The sequence below is a fragment of the Engraulis encrasicolus genome, chromosome 1, assembly GCF_034702125.1.
Source record: "Engraulis encrasicolus isolate BLACKSEA-1 chromosome 1, IST_EnEncr_1.0, whole genome shotgun sequence".
NCBI classification, from domain to species: domain Eukaryota; kingdom Metazoa; phylum Chordata; class Actinopteri; order Clupeiformes; family Engraulidae; genus Engraulis; species Engraulis encrasicolus.
In genome coordinates, this window is record NC_085857.1 from 16,725,504 (window position 1) to 16,745,686 (window position 20,183).

The 20,183-nt window shown below is 42.4% G+C and overlaps 1 long non-coding RNA gene across 2 annotated transcripts; it reads left to right on the forward strand.

Annotated features, from left to right (window-relative positions):
• The first annotated feature begins 7,477 nt into the window (after positions 1-7,477).
• On the forward strand, positions 7,478-12,349 carry LOC134448343 (uncharacterized). 2 transcript variants are annotated; one of them, XR_010034747.1, is made up of 4 exons: positions 7,478-7,538; positions 8,296-8,847; positions 9,087-9,197; positions 11,493-12,349. It is a non-coding gene; the product is annotated as an uncharacterized LOC134448343 (long non-coding RNA). The 2 variants fall into 2 exon arrangements; XR_010034746.1 differs by lacking the exon at positions 7,478-7,538 and having other exon boundaries at positions 8,147-8,428; positions 8,542-8,847.
• The last annotated feature ends 7,834 nt before the right edge of the window (positions 12,350-20,183 follow it).

A 20,183-nucleotide genomic window follows, 5' to 3' on the forward strand; every position in this document is an offset into this window, starting at 1 on the left:
TTTTATTTGATACTGCATCTAAGGGACTGTTCGTTATTTATTTTTGGGGTCGCCGGAAGATGTCCACCTTTGATCGTCAAATTTTGCATGACCCTCCCCTAACGAGCTTCAAAACTTTGATGACCCTCCCCGCGACGCCGTCAAAAAAATGCATGACCCTCCCCTATGGAGAAGTAGTAAATAGCCCTATTCTACCTTATTTTTTATTTTTTTGACAAACGTTGATTGACCAACGCTGCTGCTAGCTTACTGGATGTTATTGTAGGCGCCCTCTTGAAAACTATAGTAGTCTACTTCACGAACGCGGGGGCATTTCATACATTTATAATTTGATTTAGCTTATGATAACTTATGATAGCTCTTCGACACAACAGAACACAACGGGGTATGAATCTGTGATCAATTTTAGCTAAATGGAGAAGCGTTTCTGAGGCTATGTTACATCAAAGCATACAAACAAGGTAGGAATGCTTTTTTCTAATAAATGTGCCAAACATTTTTGGATGACCCTCCCCTAGCCAGCTTAAAAGAAATTGATGACCCTCCCCTCAGCAATGAAAAAAATGACGTGACCCTCCCCTATTTTCTTCCGGTGACCCCGAAAATAAATAACGAACAGTCCCTAAGTCCTTTTACATACTCTCATGACAATATCTGGGGCATATTTGTGGCACAGAAAGTAAAAAGAGCCTTTATATAGGAGATAACCGTGCGTGGCCTAGTGGTTAAAGGAGATGAACTTAAGATCAGAGAACTGCAGGTGTGAATCCCACCCTTCCACTCCCTATCTCAGTCCATGGCTGAGGTGCCCTTGAGCAAGGCACCTAACCCTACTGTACACTGCATGCTCCAGGGGCTGTAACTAATACCCTGTACATAACTGTAAGTCGCTTTGGAAAAAAGTGTCTGCTTAAAGGATAACCTCAGTCAATTTCAACATGCAGTTGTAATGCTCACACTACCCTCGACTTGTCAGTACCTGAGTTTTTTTTTTTTTTCTTCAGCCTTTTCCAAGATCCTGTTCATTTTAATGGGGGCAGCGGTTTGTTTACATTTCAAAACATCAGCAGACAACTAGCAAACAGCAGTACCTTTTGGAAACATATTTGTTGTTTGGAGTAGGCCCATGCTATTTTTTAAAAATGTTAACAAACTCTGCCCCCATTAGAATAGCTCATATCACGGAAAGGACTGAGCCGAAAAATGTGTCATCACCGGGTACTGACAAGTCAAGGGTAGCGTGAGCAATGCAACAGCATATTGAAATTGACTGAAGTTGTCCTTTAATGAAATGTAATGTAATGTAATGAATGTTGGGACCTCTTTTGTCTTTCAAGAGCACTCATGACATTTATGATGTGTGTCTGTGTGAGTTTGCTTGTTGTGTACGTAAATAGTGTGACTGTGTAACTGGGGCACCATCGAAAGCCATTGTGACATGTATACTCAATGGAATTCTGATAGGTTTGCAGATTTAAAAAAATATATTTTAAAGCTTCCCTTGTTATCACTCACACACGCACGCACGCACGCACGCACGCACGCACGCACGCACGCACACACACACACACACACACACACACACACACACACACACACACACTCACACTGTGGATGAATCAGGAACATCATAACACTGTTCCGGAACACTCTGGAACATTCCGCCCCTGTGTACCAGACTGTAAAGCCAGTAGCAGGCAAGACCAGGCCAGAACAGAACAGAGTAATCTACCCCAGAGACACTCAGCAGATCAGCCATGAGAGGTGACTAAGCGATATCAGCTCTGCAGCTGTAATGCTGATGTGAACAGGGCACAGAGTTAGATTGCCCTCTAAATCAGTGGCTTGTTTCGGCATGTCATGCAAGTGTATTTGCCAGCGTAAGAATACAGATTTTTGTGTATATGTGTGTGTGTCGGCGCGTGCGTGTGTGTCAGAGTGTCAGTTAGCAGGCCTACTGGGAAGACTTTCATTAAATCTGGTGATGCAAGACGCCTCGATGCTGTTCAGCTAAACCCACCATTTACACACACACACACACACACACACACACACACACACACACACACACACACACACACACACACACACACACACACACACACACACACACACACACACACACACACACACACACACACACACACACACACACACACACACACACACACACACACACACACACACACACACACACACACACACACACACACACACACACACACACACACACACAAAGCTCTGCTGTCAAAGTATGGCTGAGGGTGTATAGAGCTGCTTAATTCGGCTGACCTATTCTAATTGGATGTGTGTCAGTGGCCAAAAACCTACTCATGTTTGGCCTTAGTTCTGCATGGGTACACGTACACATGCAGTGCACGCATGCACAGATCCTCACAAATCAAGTCTCTCTATATAGTTATGATCAAGAGGTTGGAGAGTTCAGCTCGTAGTCAGAGGGTTCGAGTCCTGATAACAGCAGGTGGATTCTCAGTGGTGTAGTCTACTTTTTTATGGTGGGTATACTGTATATTTGAGCATTTTTTGAAGTGGGTATACTGTATATATTTGTGCTATTCTAAATAATGGATCAATCAATTTTAAGTGGGTATACTGAAATCCCTGAAATTTTGAAGTGGGTATACTCCGTATACCCGCGTTCTACGTAGACTACACCACTGAGCATTCTGCTTCATGACCTGAAATGTGCTGAGCATGGTATTGTCTCTAAACCTAACCTGTCAGTAAAGCAACATTTCTGCCACTTTACTTTTTCCAACAGCAGCGACACAAGCAGACAGGCAGCCGCTTGGGGCCCCCAAGCCCCTAGATAGTGAATAACAGCCCATACTGTACTACAGTAGTGGTGATTTTGGTGCAAATGTTCATTCTTTTGCATTTTCGCTTGGGGCCCCACCTGAACCTAGCAGCGACACAAGCAAGGAAAAAAATGTGAAATTGTGCACAGACCAAAACTACCCCAAACCCTCGCATGATTGTCACAGACTTTCAAATCTCTTCGAGGCTTGGTCTGACCTACAGCATGACAATTAACGTTTCCCAAATAGCATTGTTGACCCACCTCTCTTGGTGAGGCTGTGGTAGTTCGGCGTGTTAACAAATTAAGCAGTGGTATGATGTTGCAGAGAGTCACCTCTCTGATAGGCTACCAACTAAACTAAAAAAAAACACACACACACACACACGCACACGCACACGCACACGCACACACACACATACTATAGTAGTCCAATATCTTGTCCAAACACTGCAATGAACAAACAAGCCCTTTCTTCACCTTGCTGTCAGATAAATGACTCCTCCGTCATGCTAACACACACACACACGTACACTGCTGACGATAAATAGAGGAAGACCTGCTGTCGAAGAGTGGATCCATACAGAGAAACACAGCCCACACGCACAAACACACACACATACAGTACGTACACACACACGCACGAACGCGCGCGTGCACACACACACACACACACACACACACACACACACACACACACACACACACACACACACACACACACACACACACACACACACACACACACACACGCCGGTACTATACACACACACACTGCGGAGGATTAGTGGGCGCTGTAAAGGCTTCTTGGCCAGACGTGCTTGATGTGGGATAATGAGGTCGTAATGCGTGTGTTTATGGATTTCAGAGATTGTGTTTGAACTGTCGGTGTGTGTGTGTGTGTGTGTGTGTGTGTGTGTGTGTTTGAGTATGTGTGTGTGAGAGACAAAGAGAGCGTAAGACAGAGAGAGAAGGAGAGAGAGCGCAAATGTTGAGCAATTTCTGGCTTGTTAACACACGGACTCACATAAAATCACACTTAAACTCACGGACTCGCATAAAATCACATTTTTACTCCTCATGCGTTGACTGCCAAAAAAGTAAAAATTCCAAATATAGACATTGCAATGCACCGTCTATGTGATTTTGGTAACTCTATGATGAACAGAATGGACAAAGATTATGAAATCTACAAAGTAAAATCTACAAAGTCACGATTTGGATATTTCATCTGGGCATCTTATCGCAGCACAGTATTTGAGTGTTATCACAGCTAAGTAGAGTGCAAAGAAATCCTGCACACTGTCCATTCCACCAACAAACTTTAATACAACGTTTTGGTCATCCGACCTTCTTCAGGTAAAGAAACGTTGTATTAAAGTTTGTTGGTGGAATGGACAGTGTGCGGGATTTCTTTGCACTTGACTGACAACCCCGCTGGGATAACATCCTACGCACCTGCCCAACTACAGAGGTGTGCAAAAGCGTCTTTTTTGAACTGATCACAGCTAAGTATCAAATCATGCACATCCCGTCACGTCTTGTGGAATAAAAGGACAAGAAGATCAGGTGTGGGGTCATATTTTTCACCCTTTCTTCATAACTTTTCTTCTCTCCTCCTCCTACTCCTCTCCCCTTTACATCCCTCTTTCTTTTTCACTCCTGCTAGTGTTCCCCTCCTTTCCCTCTCTTCTGATTAACCAAACCATTCCTGCACACTTCTAATCTACCTGTGGGTGTTGCCATAGAAAAAAGGGAGTGGTGTCCTCCACGCACGTACACACACGCGCGCACGGACGCGCGCGCACACACACACACACACACACACACACACACACACACACACACACACACACACACACACACACACACACACACACACACACACACACACACACACACACACACACACACACACACACACACACACACACACACACGAGAAACATGGACACAGATGTGTAAGTATGGATCATTTACGTATGGAGTGGGACATCCTGCTCTTCAAGGGTCAATGTGGACAAAAAAGGAATGAATGGACGGTAAGAGGAGAGAAACAGTGGAGAAAAACAGACTGTGCAGAATTGGCAATGATGAAAAATGGAGTGATGAAACAGGGCATGACATGAAAAGGAGAGAGAGAGAGAGAGAGAGAGAGAGAGAGAGAGAGAAAAAGAAATGGAGAAGAGGAGAGAGAGAGAGAGAGAGAGAGAGAGAGAGAAAGAGATGATCATATGAGTGTGTGTGTGTGTGTGTGTGTGTGTGTGTGTGTGTGTGTGTGTGTGTGTGTGTGTGTGTGTGTGTGTGTGTGTGTGTGTGTGTGTGTGTGTATGTGCAGTGGAATGGGCATCTTTAGGGCAGCATGTGGGCATCAAGCCCAGTCTAATGTACCAAAACCAATGCTGGACACAGCTGGAAACCAGCAGAGCGTGAGGATGCCATAACCTTAATGTGTGTGTGTGTGTGTGTTTGTGTGTGTGTGTGTGTGTGTGTGTGTGTGTGTGTGTGTGTGTGTGTGTGTGTGTGTGTGTGTGTGTGTGTGTGTGTGTGTGTGTGTGTGTGTGTGCGTGTGTGTTTGCGTATGTGCTTGCGTGTGTGTTTGTGTGTGTGTACTAATGATGATGTGTGAGTATGACTGTAGGCCTATATATGAGTAATGCAGTATGTTTAATGTTGGCTGTGTATGTCCATGAGGGTGTGCATGTGTGCACCAGTATCTGAGAGTTCCCCCAATGGTTATTGCAACTTTTTTTATACACCATATTTTTTATACTGTAAGGTTTTGGTAGCATGTGAAGAGCTCTTTTCCAAAATGAGATATATCCATTTTTTAGAATGTTGGGAAATTTACATTTTTGTATTGGGCATTCCATTGAATTGCATTGCAAAATGCATCTTTATAGAGGTTTAAAAAGTATGTTCTCAAAACATTTAAATTGGAAGAAGTTACACATAGATGACTTCTTAAGAGTCAATTCCAATATTAAAATGCAAAAAGTCAAAAATGGTGGATATAGCGTTTTGGAAAAGAGCTCTTCATGTGTAACAGGTGTTCCTGTTCACTTGAGGCTCGAACTCGCCACCTTCTAGTCAACGTGCGCGCGCACTCTCACACACACGCACGCACGCACGCACACACACGTGCGCAAGCTGCGTGGGCTGGTGGATTCAACATTCACAGTTTGAACATGTTTAGCCTCCACGGTAATTCATTTGCTTGATGTTTCGCAGGCGATTGCAGCTTAGCAACAGCAGGTGACAAAGTAGGCTCATCATCTAACACATTCACAATCTGCCAAGAAACAGAAACACATTCTCTCTCTCTCTCTCTTTCTCTCTCTCTCTCTCTCTCTCTCTCTCTCTCTCTCTCTCTCTCTCTCTCTCTCTCTCTCTCTCTCTCTCTCTCTCTCTCTCTCTCTCTCTCTCTCTCTCTCTCTCTCTCTCTATCCCACACGCATGCCCACAATATCACATAGTAAATACAGGGTGCAAGGTGAGTTGATGTTGTTGTGAGTTGTTCTCTCTCTCTCTCTCTCTCTCTCTCTCTCTCTCTCTCTCTCTCTCTCTCTCTCTCTCTCTCTCTCTCTCTCTCTCTCTCTCTCTCTCTCTCTCTCATTTCAATCCAAAGAGCTTCATTGGCATGGCCAGCCTGATCTCCAAAAATTCCGTGCTCCTGGACACGGATGTTAAGGACACGAAATCCGTGTCCAGGAGCACGGATTTTGCCAAAATTCCGTGCTCCTGGACACGGAATTGTTTTCCGTGCTCCTGGACACGGAATTGTCTTCCGTGATGGGCACACGGATGTGCTTTCTATAGGCTATTACCACAGCACTGTGTTAACTCTATCATTAGAAAATACATAACAAATGCTAATCCTAAACAAAATAATGCTATAACAATTTAAGTTGTGCCCTGACCAAAACATTCCCTAACCTTAACCTGTCATTAAAGACATATTTTTGAGAAATACCTTTTCCAGTTGGTTGCTAGGCTATCAAACTCATATAATGAATGAAAGAAAACTAGCTGTGCCCAGACCAAAACAATCCCTAACCCTAACCTGTCAGTAAGAAATGTTTTTTTTGAGACAAAATATTTGAAATTAGAAAAATCCTGAGAAAACACAAGACTGTGGAAATAGCCCATAGAAAGCACTTCAAACAATTCCGTGTCCAGGAGCACGGAAAACAATTCCGTGTCCAGGAGCACGGAATTTTGGCAAAATCCGTGCTCCTGGACACAGATTTTGTGTCCTTAACATCCGTGTCCAGGAGCACGGAATTTTTGGAGATCATGTTGGCATGGCAAATGGTAAATAAATGTAATACCAAATGCACCTCTTTCTCGACCAGTGGCTACATTGAGTTGCGCCACGGGCGACGACCCCTCCAACGTCCCACCCATTTCACGGCGACCCTGCCCCCAAGCAAAAGAAAAAACGCTTATAATAACTCACAAAAAACACTAGTACAGTAGTGATGTTGTTATTACAGCAATGTAGACAAAAGAGCGAACCTGAAGACGCATAGGCGAAACACGTTGTTCGCTACAAAAAAACAGAGCTGTAGAGAAAGAGTTGTCCTGAAGCCGTTGACGGCCGCGGACGAGCATGGTTGCTCTACATCCGGGGTTTCGTCGTCACTTCATTTTGCTCGAAGGGTCCTGTGCAGCAACGGGGACGCCATTGAGTGTCGTTGGCGTGTCGACCACTTCCCAGGTAAGTTGATATAATAGGGAGATTAATCAAAGTTGTCTGTCTTTGTCAGCGTAAGCTATCACAAGTACAGTCTCTGAGGATGTAATTTTGCCAGTTTGGGTAATATAAAATCACAATGGTAATGTGAAAAACCGTTAATCGTGTGGTAATAGCTAGCGTTTTCAACACGGCGCTTCTGGTTCAACTTTGGATTTGACGTGTTCGCAAAACATCGATGCTACCTTTCAATCTATATTTTAAACGATGACATGTCACATATTTTATAAGATACCGTCCTGTTGTCTTCTGTCAATATCCATACAGTCGTTGTGTTTGATTTCAGAGCTATTTGCTTATCGGTCATTTATAAATAGCTAATGTTTCTAAGCTAGCTGGAAGCTAATGTCAACAAGTTAGTTGATGCACGGAGATCTTTATGCTATCTAACTAGATCCAATAATGGACTACGAGGCATTCAAATGCTGATGTTCATGGCTTCAGGTATTACTTAAGTAGAATTTGGGATTTTTGTGCCATTGAGTGTCTACTGTGTCGTGTGTCGAGTCGACACAGGCTATCACAAGTAATCGCTACAGTCTCCGAGGATGTCATTTGTTGTTTTTGGGTAGTATACAATGGTGATGTTACCTGCTCATTTCTTGTTAAGCTGACATTAAGCTTACATTACTCGTGTATCTTTACGATAGCTAGATTCACAATGAACTGCGAGGCATTGAAATGGTGATGTTCATGTTGTCATTTTTCTGTTCGGATCTAGGTTCTAGCAGATTGTTGGTGGAGACCGCTACAGCAGGCTGGTGCAGACTGGTGGTGTTGGTGGGGACCGCTACAGCCATCGGAAGGGATTTGGCAGGAGGTGGAGCCTTCTTTGCTTGACTTTTACTGCCAAGGTAGCTTTTTCCCTTCCCATGGTTCTTCCCTTTCATTATTGATGCATTTACCTGCAATCCTGAGCCTCAACCTGGTGTATTTGGTGATCACTCTCCTCTTGACATCATGGCAGGATGGAAGGTTTGATTTCACAGTCATGGCCTCTTCCACTAGTTCACTGACTGAGCACTCCATTAGGGCTTCTGATGTCCTGGCCCGGAACAGCTGCTCAACGTGCTGCAGTAAAGAGAATACATCCGCAGATGGCTGGTGAAGTGCGCCCTCTCTGTACTCCTTCATCTGCAGCAGTGTGGCGTTGTCCGGTACAGCGTCGTCACTGTTCCTTAAGGCAGGCTTACAGGCCGAACACAAAGAGCCGCCTAGTACACCCTTGATGACGTATCCGGCCAGATGGTATAGCACACAGGACTCCGCTTTTGTGAGTGCATTTGGTGGATGGGTGGCTGGTGGTGGTGGTGTGTCTACCAAGTGCTAGAATCATAGCTGTCATCTGTTGTAATTATTCACTTGATCATAATGATACCACAGATTCATTGAAAATCACTTCTTTCAATCAGCAGTGACTGGCTGTGAAATATTTAACCGTCCAGATCCAGTTCAACATTTGACTAATATCACTGTTTTTGTCTTTTGTATTCCCATTGAGTTGTGTTACAGGTGGAAATGATTCTGCTCCTACTGCATGAGACTGCTGCTGTTGATGGGGAAGTGCTTTTGCCAGAAATGGCTTAGTTGCAGGTGGTGGCTTTCTTGAGTTGCACTGATAAGGTAACCTAACTAACCTTTTGAGGACCCTTACAGTAAGTAATATTATATCTGTGTCTAACATTTTGTATTTCCGGTGATTGAGGTCTTTAGCTGCAAAATTTATAGGACTTTGGTCAGACTAGTAGGGCCGGATATATGTGCACAGCAACATAGTTGTCTTTTTTTTGTTTCTATACGCCATCCCAATGGAATTCAAATGAAACTACGGTAACAAGAGAATAAAAGTGCCTTTCAAAACATTCAAGGATCAGAGAGAAGTAATAATAAAACGAAGACACATTAACACATTTTTAACAAAAATAAAACGGTAGTTAAAAAGTCCTAAGGAATAGGCTAACTGAAACAAATGAGTTTTTAGTCTGCATTTGAACTTGGGTAATAAGTCAGGGGGCAGTGCATTCCAGAGCTGAGGAGCAGAGCAACTGAAAAGCTCTATTCCCCATGGTACTGAGATGGGCAGAGGGACAGAGAGGAGGATGGTCGAGGACAAACCGAGGTAGCGAGAGGGAATGGCAAGGCAAGATTGTTGCAAGATTGTGAATGGCCTGGAAGGTGTGCAGGACAGGAGTATTTTAAGAAGCACAGGGTATTGAGCACTCAGAGACATAGCCAAGGTAAGAATGGAAGACGCCGAACAACCATTCAACAAGTTAATTGAGTCAAGACTGGGTCAAGAAATACCAGAGGACAGTTTTCAAAGGTATGGACTAGTGAAAGTGACTGTTGACAGACAGGGTGTCAAGACAATGGTATTTGTGTCGTATTCGTGGGTAAGCGGTTAGGGTGTCAGACTCGTAGCCCAAAGGATGCTGGTTCGACTCCGACCCGCCAGGTTGGTGCGGGGAGTAATTAACCAGTGCTCTCCCCCATCCTCCTCCCTGACTGAGGTACCCTGATCATGGTACCGTCCCGCCACACTGCGCCATTGGGGACTGCCCCCTTGCATGGATGAGGCAGAAATGCAATTTTCTAGTGTGCAGTGTTCACTTGAATTTTGTGGAGTACTGTGTCACAGTGAATTTAAATGTATTACTTTAATAAATGTTAATGACAAGTAGGAATGGGCAGCATAGTTGCAATGCCTAGTCTTGCCACCCTTGTAAGATCAGATAACTAACTTTTAGTGTCTGTTTTCACCCTTGTAAGATCAGATAACTAACTTTTAGTGTCTGTTTTCACAGAAATTTGTCTAGCGTGACACTTCTCCACAATCCACATGTAAACAGGCATTTAAAAACAATATGGCCATTGGTCTTGTCCTCTAGGTCCTCTAGGCCCAAGCTGTTAGGGCAGCACAGTACAATAAATTAAGTTGCCAAAAAAAAACTTAAAATATTCCTCTGTGGTATTAAAAAAAATATGCTTTCCATGTAGATGTGTGCATTCTACTGTTCTCCACTTCTGTGAAGCAATACTATAGGATGAGGGTGAAAATGGTGTTTATATATTTTTTTTTTCAGCAGCAAGACATTCTAAAATTTCTTCCAGAAGGGAGGAACGCTAATTATTGGTTTAGCAAAGGGTCCAGAGCAATCTTGTCCGCCATTCTTGCTGTGTGATCCCTTTAACTTTCCAATAAATGTCCCTCCAGGGTGTGGCCTACCATTTTGGCACTGTACCTTTAAACAAAGTCTTGGGTAGGCTGTGGCATTCCAACAAATATAAATTGGTTCTAATTGGCCCAAAATGTGCTTAGGAAATATCCCTATGCCATTATATCTCCTGCATGAAACGTTGATGTAAGACAGAGTCCATCTTTTCATGTTGTTATCGACAAAATTCTGTCAATTCCACCTGAGAGTGTAGATGTAGATATCAAGACTCATCAGACTAGGCAACATTTTTCCGATCTTTTAGTGTCGTTTATGGTGAGCCAGTCGAAATTGTTGCCTCATTTTCCTGTTCTTGGCTGACAGGAGTGGCACCAAATGTGTTTTTCTGCTGCTGTAACCCATTTGCCTCAAGATGTGCTGTGTAATCAGGGATTCTCTTATGCATACCTTTGTTGTACTGAGTGGTTATTTGACTTAATGTTGCCTTTGTATCAGCTCCAACCAGTCTGGCTATTCTCCTCTGCCATCAACAAGACATTTTTGCCCACAGAATCGCTGCTCACTGTATTCCCCCCCCTTACCATTGTTTGTTAACCCCAGAGATGGTTATGTGTGAATATCCCAGCAGATCAGTCTTTTCTGAAATATTCAAATCAATCCCTTTCAGCACCAACAGCCATGCCATGTATATAAATAAATCTCTCTCTTTTTTCTTCTCCTGTCTGCTCCTCTCTGGTCATAGGTTGATGCTTTCAATGCATTGGAAGTTCCAGCATGTTCCAGTGAATTCCAATTCTTCATGCATTATTGATTTCACACACACACACACACACACACACACACACACACACACACACACACACACACACACACACACGTCTTGTCATGTACACAGACATGCCGTTTTATTCATAGTTATTTTGTTTGGGCTGTTTATGTTTCTATTTGGAGTATTTTTTTTATTTCAAATAAAAGATTGAACCATTCAAGCACAGGTTGTACAGCTGTGGGTTATTTACTTCATGTTCATTGCATCATGTTCATGTTCATTTGCATCCTGCATTGAGTGGTTTGACAGGTCTGATGATGACCAGCATCATAAAGGCTGAAATTAACAAATGCTATATTACTGTAGGCCTACAACTGGGACATGCTGGGTTTATGTATTTATCTTTTTATGTATTGGAAGTATTTTATCCATTAAAATATCCTACTGCAAATCTGCTGAATCCAAAACAAATAGACATTATCAAGGGCTACGGACAATTAGCATCTCAATGGTAAGTAATGGAGCTTCCTAGCTAAGATGACGTTTCCCTCCCAAAGTGTAACTGCAATGATATTACCGTATTACGGTACTGACACTTCAATGTTTTTATATGACAATGAAGGCCATAAAATGGCCTACAAAAAAACAAAACGAACTCGTTCTTTTGGGGGCGGCATAATCTGATATAATTACCGTTAAAGGACGCTCTCGCTCAATGAAATGTATTGACAGCTCCCGGTGTATAGGACCCTTCTGCGGTGGGCGTAGACTACGCAAACCACGTGACCACTCGTCGGCAAAGATCAAAGGATGCTCCAACTCTTTTCTCTACAGCTCTGGAAAAAAAGAAAAAGAAAAAAAGAACAGTGTCCAGTGTGCGGTGTTTATGAACTTTTCATATTGATCACCTTTTCCTGCCTTACACCTGCACCTGGACAGCTGAAGGCTTGTGCACAAGGACTCTCTTGCACTTTGAACAATGAAGGGATAGTTTAGAAATATAACCTCTTCAAAGGATTTTTAATAAGATAAGAAAAAAATATTTGAACCTGTTTATTGTGATTTTCATGATGTGATTTGGGGGGCGGGGTTTCACAATGGTGCCGCCCCTATCAGGTGCTGCTCTTGGCAATTGACTGGGGGTCCGCCCGCCTCTACGACCGCCCCTGGTTTCGACCTCACACCTTAACAGTTCATTACATTACATTACATTACACTTAGCTGGCGCTTCTATGCAAAGCGACTTAGTTACGTACATGCAGGGTATTGGTTACAGCCCCTGGAGAGTGTGGGGTTAGGTGCCGTGCTCAAGGGGACCTCAGGCATGGACTGTGAGAGGGAGTGGAAGGGTGGGATTCGAACCTTAACCCTCTGATTTAAACTCCTTTCCCATTAAACGCCACCCCTATCCACGGCTCACCTGTCGTGCAGTGACCACATACCCTTTGCCATCTTTTGGCATCCATGATTGTACGTCTGCCTATTTCTATGGAAATATTCAGGCTAATCAGTCTAGATTTGGTTAGGATTTGCTGTTGTTTTTGGTCAGTCTATATTTGGGCAGGGGTGGAAAGTAACTAATTATATTTACTCAAGTACTGGTGTTGTACTTAGTTTTTATGAGTAATTTGCACTTTTTAAGTAGTGTTTGATTGCTACTTTTACTTGTACTTGAGTGCATTTTGATCCAAGTACTTCACTCAATTACACTGGGACCTGGCCCAAGTACTGAGTAAAAAAAAATAGACTGAGAGACAAAATGTCATGCAAAATAATGCCACAATCTGCCGGAAATGAGAGATTATGCATGATGGCACACAGCATTTCCACTATTTTACTATCTTGGATAAATGTATTGGATGATTGCTGGTGCCTAGCAAGAGATAGATGTTATGGAGGACGATATTCAAGAAAAAGAAATTAAATTCTCGAGAGGAAAGCCAATTAAAAGTAACTAAGTACTTTTACTCAAATTACATTTTAAGTAAAGTACTTTTTACTTTTACTTGAGTAGATTTTTAGATAGGTACTTTTACTTTTACTTGAGTAGGATTTAGGAAAAGTAAAGATACTTTTACTTGAGTACAAATTTTCTGTACTCTTTCCACCTCTGTCTTTGGGCAGGAGCTGCCGCTGTTTTTTTTTTTTTTAATCTTTCACTGTAAAGAGATTTTCTTCCAATTGAAAATTAGACTTGATGGTGCCATAACATTCAAGCTTGATTTTGGTTTTGATCTCATTTTTCCAATGTTCCAAATATTCTTCTGGACTGGATTTGGATTGGACATTTGAAAGCAGTGCTTTTAAATGTAGTAAGTGCTCGATGAATCTCTCTCTCTCTCTCTCTCTCTCTCTCTCTCTCTCTCTCTCTCTCTCTCTCTCTCTCTCTCTCTCTCTCTCCCTCTCTCTCTCTCTCTCTCTCTCTCTCTCTCTCTCTCTCTCTCTCTCTCTCTCCCTCTTCCAGACTTGTCTATCAATCATGTGATGCAAGTGCCTGTCTCAAATGCTGCAATTCCCTCACCTGAAAGAAGGTGTGTTTGTGTGTGAGTGTGCGTGCGTGCGTGTGACATGTGAAGTGTGAACGTTCATACTTGAGAATTCCACCCTGGTATGTCTTTTACAAGTATGACAGAGGTTTTTTCTGTGCACGTTTCATCATGGCTTAAATTATGCACTCGTTCTCTCTCTCTCTCTCTCTCTCTCTCTCTCTCTCTCTCTCTCTCTCTCTCTCTCTCTCTCTCTCTCTCTCTCTCTCTCTCTCAGCACTTTATTTTATCTATTTCTCTTTCTCTCTTTCTATCCTTGCCTTTTCTTCTTGTACACCATTTAGCAGAGTTTTATTCCTCTTTTTTTGCCCCGGAGTGCTGCTTTTCCTCCAGCAAAACAAACTTAGTGATGTTACTGATCATTACATCAGACCTAAGCACCAGGCACCCCCTGCGGCTCCATGCACGCACACACGCACGCACACGTACGCACGCACACATACACACACACAAAATCATGCACTTTAGCAGACCTAAGCACCCAGCATATCTGCAGCTAGACACATCTTATAATGTATCTTCACACCTGTTCACAACTTAACTATAATATGCCTTAAAAAGTCAAAGGCTCGATGGATACAGGACATCCACACATGCATTTGTATGTACTTTGCATACATATTTGCACACTTGCATTGCCTTGCCTTGCCTATTTGTTTTGGACAGGAGTAATAGTTGGCTGTTTCGTTACTGTATTATCCTGGGTCTACTTGAAAACCTACTGCTACTAAGTATTGTACTCCAAACACAATTTTGTTGCCTTTTTGACAATGACAATAAACTCTTGAATCTTGAATCTTGAATCATTTTATCAGCTTTGCAGAATACAAAACAAGTTGCCAAATTAAACCATGATTTCTTCACAACATTTTCAGACAAACATGGTGGCCGTCCATGCGGATTCCACTGGGAAAGTGTTTTCTTAATATAAAGATTTTTTAAGTGACTACAAATGCCGCTGCTACCATGGATTGATGTAAAAATGCAACATTAATTGATTTTACACAAATAGCTTACTCCACATTACCATTCGATCACTCGTTTTAACCTAGTTGGGTAAGCTAATGGTTAGCATTTCTACTAAGCCAGACAGCCACAGTGCTTATTAGACCATTTCTTGTAGGCCTACGTGTAGAGCGAGATCACAGCACTTAATTGTTATCTATGACAAAACACAAAAGTTGTTAATCTACATGGACACTGTGCTGTGATATTGTGTGACTAATGTGCAAAACAGCCGTAAGCTGTATGCTAGCTTGGTTGACCATTGGGAGTGTGAAGCCCGCCTGCCACCAGAGATTGACCCACAATGCGATAACTGAATTTAGCTAAAAATGAATAGCTGTCCCGCTAAGAATCTCCTGGAACTATTGGGGAAAATGCGCCAGGCGAAATTTTGTGTGGGAATTGTCTGTCAGAGCACATGACACATGATCACAGTTCATTTTTCATTGATTACATTTTTTCCTAACCAGAAACACAGAATGGTTGGCCATTCACCCAAGAAATAATAATTAAGCACCATTTGCAGTGTAGGTGGGACCAAATGATTTTCAGCGCTGAAGGTTACGGAAGGATTTGGCCTTGGCTAGCCACAGCAAGAAACAGATAATCTGTTGGGAATTGTCGGACTTGGGCACATACTGTAAGTATGTTCTGCCCGTATGCTAAGGCAGTAATATGCTAACTGCTGTGCCATCTGTGTGAATCGGCACAGCTCCAAAGGCAACAGCCAACGAGCTATGAAGGGCTCTCTACACTACAGTACATATTTTCACACAGTGGGGATGATAATGCTGTCCCAAGGCATGAAGAAAAAAACACACACGCACACACACACACACACACACACACACACACACACACACACACACACACACACACACACACACACACACACACACACACACACACACACACACACACACACACACACATACACACACTTGAACGCACACACTCAAACATGTAAATATAAACACACACAGACACACACAGAGACACACACACACACACACACACACACACGCAAACGCATATAGTGGATTAAACGGTTCGTTTGTTTCAGGGCGGTCTCTCCATCACCCCCTAACAAGCATCCTGTGGAGATCACCTTGGTTACCAGCTGGGAGGAGAGGAGGCATAAACATCCCAGGAAACACAAACAAAGAAACAGCCTGTGGCTAAATGCATATTCACACAGAGATACGCACAGACACTCCTAAAGATCCGCATACACACAAATACGCATACGCGTAGACATATTACACAACACTAAAGACGAACACCTCCAGTCATTTAGTATGTTTAGCATGCAATAAGACTCTATGTACTGACAAAATTAAAATAATATTAAAACAAAACATAATCAACAGTCATCCTAATGACTCATTGTAATGAGCATATAAAGAACCAACAAACTTTTCTAAGACTTTTTCTCTCACTCACAAACACACACTACTCTTTCCCACAAACAACTTACCATGATTAAACAAAACACAAGGGACATGTTTCATTGGGCATTTGGTACATCTTAAGTCATTTTGTGTATACATGAGAAGCAAGACAGCCAGAGAGCTGTATTTCAATCTCTGGTCAATTTCCAAAATTATATGGTCACAGACCTTGTATGGCAGTCAGTTTGACTCCAAACTTTATTCTATGCAGTTTGTTTATCATTTTTGGACAGGTTTTCTTTCATTTCTTTTGAATGAACTCGCCTTCCCCAAATTTCGAAAGGTCATATTTTCCTTTTCTTCTTTTGAGTCTAGTACTGTGTTCTCTGTCCATTTTCTGAAGATGCTGTATTTCTTTTATTGGGGCGTCCAGTGTGCAACCTGCCAGTAGATTGTAGTTTGTGTGAAAAGTTTGACAGTTTCCTACTTTCATCTCTTCAGCATTTCAGTCAGCTACAGAACAAGATGGGGTTAGATCTTTAGGCTGTGTGGTTTTATTATTCCTCTATTTCTTTATTCTTTTCCATCCTTTTCTGTCTGTCAATGTCACACAATCCCTTCTATTGCAAAACAATAGGTCTATTCTCTTCGCTTGCATCCATCTTCCTGTTTGTGTCAGTGCCGTTGAAATACAAAAAGGCAATGACTCAATCTGTGTGTTATTTTTCTAATTATACAAACACAAACCTTTGTTTGTATCGGAAAAGCCAAAACCAAAACCAACAAAAAAGTCATATTCGGAGGAAAGAGAATATTTTTTCTTCCACATCTCCCCTCCCCATCTCCTGCTGTCATCATACTTTATATTACTTCTTTCTCTTTTCGTACTGTCTCACTATTGATTTTCTTCTCTATCTTTGTTGCTATTGCTGTCTCGCTCTATTTACTGCATCTACATATGTCTACCTTTACTTCAGTACATCTCTCTCGTCCATCCTCACCAGTTTCAGTACAGGCTACTTTCTGTGTTTCTGTCAATCCGTCCACCCATCCATCCATCCATCCATCCATCCATCCATCCGTCCGTCCATCCATCCGTCCATCCATCCATCCATCCATCCATCCATCCATCCATCCATCCATCCATCCATCCGTCCATCCAGGCGGTGGCGCCCTTTATCTGTCTTTCTGTCATTATCTCTTTCTGTCAGCAGCCTTTTGTGAGTATGCTGTGTTTGTTTTTTTGCCCCTCCATCCCTCACCACTCTCCCTGCAGTGCAAGGCTTGACACTGGTGCTCCAGGGCAGTGTTGCCAGATGTGTCTGATCAAATCCCGCCCAAAATGTTCTCAAAAACCACCAAATTGAGCTAAATTCCGCCCAATTTCAACAAATTGCATTGACTTCTATGGGCCCAAAATGGCAGAAAAAAACGCCACATGGCCAATTTGTCTCGTTTTTACCTGCAGACGGCCATCCCAAGTAGCCCAATTGGGCGGGGTAACCGCCCAATCTGGCAACACTGCTCCAGGGTTCTGCTCCCATGGCATTGTAGCCCTGGATACTCTCCCCTGTAGACACCTTCAGGCTGACCGAGAATCGTGCTGCTGTCTGTTCTGCTCTCGCATCTAATCTCAAACCGGTTTGAGTGTGATGAGGGTTCATCCTGGTAGCACATCATCACATAGGCTACAGAAAAGTTTGGAGCCCTGTCACCTGCATGGCATGTTAACACATATGTTTGTTATGCTCATGTGTTGACTCCCAGATGGTAAAAATATGTTTCTACGTGTAAACGTTAAATGCCAAACCTACACATTCTAATGCATCTTCTGTTTGATTTTTGTAAGTCTGTGATGAACAGAACTGACATAGATCATGAAAATAACTACAAAGTCAAAACTCTTTTTGTCTGGGCATTTTATCACAACGTAGCAGTAATATTTGAGTGTTATGCCAACGAAGTATCAAATCATGCACTTCCTGATCACGTCACGTCAAGTCTCGTGGGGTAGGGAATCAAAACAAGCCGCCTTGCCAATGTTTTGATACTGGTGGACATACGCTGGGCCGGACCAAGCCTTTATGGGGCCCTAAGTAAAATTTCATCCTGGGCCTATAGGTTACACAGTGAGTGCGTTTTAATATGCGACCTTGCCTCCTCCACTTGCCTCCTCTACTTGCTTCTCGTCATTATCACTGACAACAGCATTATATTTCAATATCTTGCAAAAGCTCAATTGTAAAGTCTTTTTCTCATTTGCAATTGGGATGGTGAATGAAAAACAGTCCCTCAAAAGTTGTGGCGAGGCTGACAGCTGGGAAACTTGATCGTTTTCTCCACGGAGGAGGGGCCAGGAGGCGGGACGAGGAGACAAGCACAAGTGGAGGAGGCAAGGTCACATATTGGGATGCACCCAGTGTGTGTAATAAACTGTAGCCTTGCTTGATCTTTGCTGCTCACAGGGGGGCCCTGGTGGTGCGGGGGCGCTAGGCCACCGCTAAGTTCGTCTATGCCTTGGGCCGAACAAACGGAAGGACGTGGGAGTTTTGCTGTCCTCAATTTTCCAAAAGTTCAAAGTTAAAAGTGTGACAATGGAAGTTTTGAGTTAAAAATGGCACATCATGTGGTAGCAGCAGCAATAACGGTGAGTGTGTCTACTTTTTTCTGTGCAGAATGACAAATGCCCGTCAGGAGCCATTAGCGTGAGAAGAAATGACTGTAAACATTACTGATCAAGGTGTCTTTTAATTGAAATGGTTAACTTAGAATGACTGGACCTCTTCTTTGGGTGTGAAAATACATTGTGTAGATTCTCAATTTGAACTTTGTCAAACAGGGCATATGTCACAAACATGCTTGTTAAAAAGGGTAAAATTATTTTGTGCCTTATGCCTTTTCTCTAATGAGATACATGTTTTTGTTGAAGAGATGATGAAGGATTTTGATGAATATTATTTCTAAGTAGATAGGCCTATGTCATTTTTGACTGGAAATACACAGCATTTGATGTTTTCTCATATGCTTCTCTTCTAATTTACTCACATAAAGTAAACTTTAAACGTACCTCTATTTAAGGTTTAATGTCAAAAGGGCAAAGGCATTTTGGAGTATACCTTTTAACTTTCAAAAACATGTACTTTTTCAAGTTTAATTAGGTAAACACCACCCACATACACGTATAAATACAGTACAGGCCAAAAGTGTGGACTCACCTTCTCATTTAATTAATTCTCTTTATTTTTGTGCCTATTTACAGAACTTAGTAGGCTACATTTTCAGGGAGGGCATCAAAACTGTGAATGCACACATGTATAATTTTGTGCGTAACAAAAAAAAGAATATATAAAAATTAAAAAATAAAAATATTTAAAAAATATCAAAAAATGCCAAACAGTGTCGTCAACACAGTAAAACTGAGGGCCCCACATGTTTCAACAAGCTTATTTTTCTGTCTATTTTCAAGTAAAAATAACCAGTGACTCGAGTCCATTTTAAGTGATACAAGCAATACAAGAGAGATTTTGGTCACTTTGTCAGCATAGCTGGTTATCTAGGCGAAACAGTGATACAAAAAGTAAAAGTAAAACTGAAAAACCCTGCCACAGATTCCCTCCAACACATATTTGACCTCTCCAAGTAACTGGCTATGACTCAATATCAGATCAAGAAAATGTCTGTAAAATGCTTTTATTGGCAAGTGTTTAAAACTAGGTTTTAGG